Below are 6539 nucleotides of genomic sequence, written 5' to 3'. Positions count from 1 at the left end.
AACAGTAGTGGTCAGCAACATGTTCTGTCAATACAGTAGTCGAGGAACCTCAAAAGGTTTGGGGAAAATTTTCAAATGCTAGTACCTGGAATTTAGCACTTTATATAACTTGAGTTCTGAGTTTTAGGCTTCTTTTGGTTTTGGGGGTTTTTCTGAAAGGTTTATGCATGGAACTTGCATTTGGTTCCAGTAAGCAGCCAGAAATTTGGGTGCTTAACTTATCCTTTGAAAGTCTCTCACTGACTGTATATGCTCTTTGACGATCTTCCTTTTCTCTGTTTATGTGCTGCATTTTGTTTTGGAGGAATAGGTTAGGATCAGAACCTTGACATTTCTCTAGCTGGTTTTCTGCCATTCCAGGACTTGGCATCATGGCCTATTATCCCCTTTAAAACTTTTTTCTTGGTAGGGTAGCCCATTAAGTTCTTTGGGATTTAGTGTTTTCAAGACATGACCTGGTAGCCTCTCATCTGCCACAAGAGAGGGTAACCCTCAGCTGAATCCTCCTATCCTGTTGCTTTAGAATTCAAGAAGTATTTTGTATCTTAGGCTTCAAAAGTACACCTCAGTTCTGTAAAGTTCATTCCTCCGTTCTTGTAAGAAATAATGATAAATCACTACCCAAACCTGAAAACTGGCTTTAATTCAAGGGGGATGTAGAAGTGTGCAATCAAGGATGGGCAAAGACTGGCCCATGAGTCAGACTGGGCCCACGGCAGACTCTATTTCTCAGCAGCCCCAGCCTGCATTGCTGCAGCTAATTTCCATGGAGACCTCAGGTGTGGTGGAGCCCTGACAGTGCAGAGCCAAGGTTTCTGTGGAAACCAGCCCCAGCAGCACTGGCAAGGCACACAGCATAGCACTGAGCTGCTCCAGGGCTGAGATCTTCCAGTGTAACAGTGTGACCCATAGCTGGGGCAGAGCTCTAATCCACTGCCCACATGCCCTGCTCAGAGGTATGCAGGCAGTAGATTGTAGCTCTGCCTCAGATCCAAATCACACTGTCATCACTGCAAGATCTCAGCCCCAGCCTTTGAGCAGCTCCCCACCCATACCCTGCCAGTGCTCCTGGTGCTGATCTCCATGGAAACCCTGACCCCCTGCTTTTATGGTTCTGCTGCTGCTGGGGTCTCCATGGAAACCGGCTGCAGCAACATGACAAGAGCTGCTGGGAAATGGAGTCCAGCTGCCAGCCAGATCCACTTTTTTGCCCACCCCTGGTGTACATGGAGGTGAGGAGATGGGTATTTTTTCCCCCAAAAAGACCGCAAGCAAAGATGTGGGGAAAACTAATTTTAGACTGGGAAGGGGACTTTACCAGTAACTGGAGTTCTTTGAGACTTGCTGTCCATATACACATTCTTAGTTGTCGATATGTAAGAATCTTACTTGTGGATTCTTACTTGTGGATATGTAAGCTGCCTTTGACCAAGACTTTGTTTTGCCCTTGTAGTACCCATGAAGTGTGCCTCTGCCTTGCCCAACCATGTGGGAACAATGAAGGATGGCACATATTTCCTGATCCTCAGCTGCTCCAGAATCTGAGTCCTTACCTCAGAGGACGAGGGGAAGGAAAGCAGGGTTTGAACATGTGTGGACAACATACCTAAAAAAATTCAGTTGTAACTAAGCAAACTTTCCTTTCTTCTAAGCACAGTTTCCACATACTCGCTCTCACTTGGGGACAGCCCCACAACATTTCTCCATCTACCTAGTCTTGAAGTTCACCCTGAATGAAAGGCAGTCCTGTAATATGCAGCCTCTGGTCTGTTGGCAAAGCATTTATGACCCAGATACCTTGTTCTGGGTGAACCCAAACCCTCAGACTGACCACAGCCTCTCCATTTGATAATAGACAAGTGTTATTGATGCACAGTGACAGCAGATAAGAATAATGCAAACAGTTCTATATCTAACAGTTCTAGAGCTGTCACAGAGGGAAGGTACATCTGGCTAGTATGTGAGCTTCACCCTGAGGTTCTCTTGAATGTCAGATGTCAGCAGACTGGAGGTCGAGGGATGAGGCCCACCCTCGCAAGTTGGGTGGGTAAGACAGGCTGGTGGTGTGCCATCTGTCCATGGGGGCCTCAGGTTCCCCTTTTGGGGACCCTTTGCTGCTCTGAAATCCCTCCTTTTGTATTCTGTCTCTCCTCTGATGACTTTTTATCTTTGGGTAACATTGATTGGTTTCCCTGTGGTCATCCTATTGTCCATGTTCTGTCCTGTCAGAATATTTCTTAGTTCCAACAAACCCATCAACATGCACACATCTTTACCATGTGGTACATGTCTTCATTTTCCCAGCCTGTGTGTCTGCTGGCTTCAGACACAGTGGGCCTTGAAGGGCATTTTGTCACAAACAGGCTTTTAGAAATCAATTAACCCTTGCCATTTCATAGATTTCATAGACATTAGGGCTGGAAGGGACCTCGGAAGTTCATCGAGTCCAGCCCCCTGCCCAAAGGGCAGGAAGTCAGCTGGGGTCATAGGATCCCAGCAAGATAAGCAACCAATTTACTCTTGAAGGTGTTCGATGTAGGTGCTTGAACCACCTCCGATGGCAGGCTATTCCAGACGTTGGGGCTCGGACAGTAAAGAAATTCTTCCTTATGTTCAGCCTGAAACGGTCTTGCAGTAGTTTGTAACCATTTGACCTTGTCATCCCTTGGGGCGCTCTGGTGAACAAACATTCCCCAGATCGTGGTGGTCACCCCTGATAAACTTATAGGTGGCCATCAGATCACCCCTGAGTCTGCTTTTCCAGGCTAAAGAGCCCCATGGCTCTCAGCCTGTCATCATAAGGTCTGTTTTCCTGACCTCTGATCATGCGTGTGGCTCTCCTCTGGACTCTCTCAAGCTTCTCCACATCCTTTTTGAATTGTGGGGCCAAAAACTGGACACAGTACTTCAGCTGTGGCCTCACGAAGGCCGAGTACAAGGGGAGAATGACGTTCTGCGATCTGCTTGTGAAGCATCTATGGATGCAAGCCAGCATTTTGGTTTGGCTGGACCATTGTTCTAATGTAATATTTACTTTACCTACAAGCCAACTGCCAAAAGCAAACCTCTAAATACCATTTTCTAGCCATCATCCTTTAGAAGTATCCAACATCACATAATGATTGGTGAAAGGACATATTGAATACCAGGTGGCTGACTTTTAGATGTTATTTACAGAAGTGGCCTGGCAGAGTAGGCATCAATCACAGAGGGCAATCCTACCATGGCAGTCTCAGAGAAGTTTTACATGACCCAGTATCCAGTTGAACTGTCTTTAGAACAATATCACTGTGCCCCCAGGCCCCTCAAGCCACAGCCTCAAAAACCCATGGTTTTAAAGGAAGGTTTTGTTCCCATGCAGGCAATAGGCTAATACCCTCTGAAAATCATAGGAAAGTAGGACTGGAAGAAATCTCATGAGGCCATTTAGTTCAACCCTCCACTCATGCCAGGATTATTAGTGGCTAAACCATCCCAGCCAAGTGTCTGTCCAACCCACTCTTAAAAATTTCCAAAGATGGAGATTCCATAACTCCTCTAAATACCTTGTTCCCTAGTGAGCAAGTTCCTCCTAATATGTAACCTAAATTTCCTCTGTTGTAGCTTGAGGCCATTGCTCATAGTCCTGTCCCATATAGCCACAGAGAAAAGCTCATCTCCATTCTTTTTCTAATAACCCTTCAGGTATTTGAAGACTGTTATCAAATCCCTTCTCAGTCTTCTCTTATCCAGACTAAATAACCCTAGTTCTTTCAGCCTTTCCTCATAAGTCTTGCTTCCTAGACTTTGTTGCTTTCCCCTGGACTCTTTCCAATCTGTCCACATATTTATTGAAACGTGGGGTTCAAAATGATGTATTCCAGATGAGGCCTTTGCAAATGCAGAGAAGATTCCATTCAGTAAGCCCAAAGTCTTGGAAACAATACTGGCAAGGGAATCTACTGATCTCGGTGGAATTTAGAGACCACCTCAGGCAAGCACGTCAGGTGAGTCTTTAGCCAAAGTCTTATTTTAGCCAAATAGAAAGTGGTGTAAGGAGGATCTGCCCTGGAGGCTGAATCTTGCCAACTCTTTTTGCAATGCAAATTGTTGTCCCAAAATATCACTTTTATGGAGAGGTAGAACAAGAAACGTCTTGCCATTGGTTTAAAAAAAGACAGGATGTAAGGACCATATTTAGGTCCTACTGCAATGTGAGAACCCTTATACATGGAAATGCCCTGGCTACATCCTTGAGGAACCTAAAGACCACTGGATGGGAGAATACAGGAAGGTTGTCAGTTGGGCCAAAATGGCTGCCAGATGTACTCCAAACTCAGAAATAGGTTCACGTTCCCAAGTTCTAAATGTTTCAGACCATGCACTGGAACAAAAGAGTTGGTTGGAGCAGCAGGCTTTTAGTGATAGGTGAGCAAGCCAGGTTAAACCCTTCTTACAGTGGATGAGGATATCCTCCAGTGAGACAAAACATCCTTGCTCTACCTAAGTGAGTTTCCTACCATCTATGCTGGGAGCACAGATCAGGGTGAAACACACTCCTTGCATCTTCAGTAAGCAAGTCTGGAACTAGATGAGAAATCCTTGGACTCAGTGCTAACATCACTAAGATATCCTGGTACCAGTATTGGTCTCACCTATGCAGGGGCTATTAGGATCAGCCAGCAGAGTCTTGCCAGCCCTTGCAGATTACCAAAGGGATCAGAAATATGGACAGGAAAATGTACAGGAGAACTCCTGACTCAGGAGTTAGCAATGTATTAGATAGGGAGCCTGGGATGACCTCAGCTGCAAAAAGGCTTTGGTCCTCAGATCATCCCAGTCTGAAAACATATACTGGTGATGGAGGCATGAGTCCTTGATCTCTTACTTGTGATATGGTTAAATGGCTCTGCTGACTGTGATCCCCCACAACAGTCCAAAAGCTAGGAAGGTGCAATAATAAGAGGTATATCTCGCAGTACATCAAAACCAGAACAGACTGCTTCCTTGCTCAGGCAGAGAGCCCTGGCACTACACTGTTTGTTTATATAAGACTCAGTCAAGTTGTGACAAGCAGAAACATTATCACAACCGCCCTGCATGTGGTGTGCTTGCAGGCTCACTATACTGCCTAGAGTTCCACAATATTGATGTGGAGCTTTGCCTCCTCCCTAGTCCAAGAACCCTGAGCCTGAAGGCTGCCAATAAGCTCCACATCCCAAGAAAGAAGTATTTGTTACTCCAAATACTTTCTGAAGGGAAAGTATACCTTGGCAATGTATCACAAGAGGCCCTCCAGTCTCATCAACCAATGGCAGATATAGAACCACAGTTTAAGGAGAGGACAGCTCCTTTGAACCCTTCGGTCATAAAAGAGGTGCAGAAGAGACAAACCCACACTGTGGACTGTGAAGGCCTACAGCCCAGTGTGGCACAGGAAGATGACGCTGACTAGCAGGCACCTGCATAGCTTGGTTGATGGTAGGTCAGGTCTGCTACAGCACAGAAGCCATATTTTTAATAGAATATGGACCCCCTGAAATTCAGGGCCTGGTTTCGCTTTCTTTAGCATGCAAATCTTCAATAGTTTCAGCAAAGGTAGCTTATTCAGAAACAGAACAGAATCAATCCCTTGGGAAATGGGAAGGAATTGAAAACAACCCTCAAAAAGTTGTGAAGCTGAGGAACCTTCTCAAGCATAACTCTCTGCTGTGAAGTTTCTTTTATTCTCTCAGCTCCAGTTCCTCGAGTCTCTCCTGCTTTTCTCCAAGACACGCTGCTATTAGATCTGCTTCTTTACTCCTGCATTCCTCTGCATCCTACAGAGATGATAGCAAGAAGAATTATAGCCAATTCATGTGTCTGCCTGCCAGTTAGAAATATATTGTGTCAGAGTCAAGCCAGTAAACACCAATAAACAATATGACAGCTGTCCAGCCTATTTGACCCTTAGACAGTTTTTAGTGCTTTCCACTTTATTGAAATGAGGCATTAATAGCCAAGATGTGTTTCAGGATATATAGCCCCATAGCACTTTGAATTACCATGTTTATTTTTATAACCAAAGATCTGGTTCTTTTGTGTTTCTAATATTTCTGAAACTACACATCACATTGTTTTATAGTGTTTGTTCTTTTCTTATTTCAATAAGGAAAGTTACATACCCAGACACCACAAGAACATAATTAAATAAACAGTCACCACTATTTCTTTTTTTCATCATGAGATTATAACTGTTTTGGGACAGGGACCACTACGTACTGTTTTGTATAGGGCTTCTCCTAATAAGGTGTCTGAACCTGATCGAGCATTATTGTAATAAACTTTCCTTAATTATTAATATAGTGCCAAATAGAGAAAAGTAGGTACTTTGAGCATTGGCAACATGTAAGGGGTACATGCAGGTGCATGTACCCTCCCTAAGATCCCCTGGAAGCACCAGCTGCGAAACCAGAAGTGCCAGGGGAAGTGCACTTCCAGTTTTGCTGCTGGTTCAGCAATCAGCCAGTCTAGGAAAGCACTAAAAGCACTCCCTGGTTGGTGATTGGCTGCGGGTGAAC

The 6539-nt window shown here is 44.8% G+C and overlaps 1 long non-coding RNA gene across 1 annotated transcript in view; it reads left to right on the top strand.

Annotated features, from left to right (window-relative positions):
- The first annotated feature begins 2043 nt into the window (after positions 1–2043).
- The window catches only part of LOC109319288, an 8032-nt gene continuing 3536 nt past the window's right edge, over positions 2044–6539 (top strand). Inside the window, exons 1-2 of the long non-coding RNA XR_002103463.1 lie at positions 2044–2143; positions 2945–2950. This is a non-coding gene — a long non-coding RNA (uncharacterized LOC109319288). The remainder of the gene's footprint in view (positions 2144–2944; positions 2951–6539) is intronic.

Source organism: Crocodylus porosus, unplaced genomic scaffold (genome assembly GCF_001723895.1).
Source record: "Crocodylus porosus isolate Cpor-Errol unplaced genomic scaffold, CroPor_comp1, whole genome shotgun sequence".
In the NCBI taxonomy this organism is placed as follows: domain Eukaryota; kingdom Metazoa; phylum Chordata; order Crocodylia; family Crocodylidae; genus Crocodylus; species Crocodylus porosus.
Note: the sequence above shows the minus strand (reverse complement) of the source record. Positions and strands in the feature narration are given on the sequence as shown.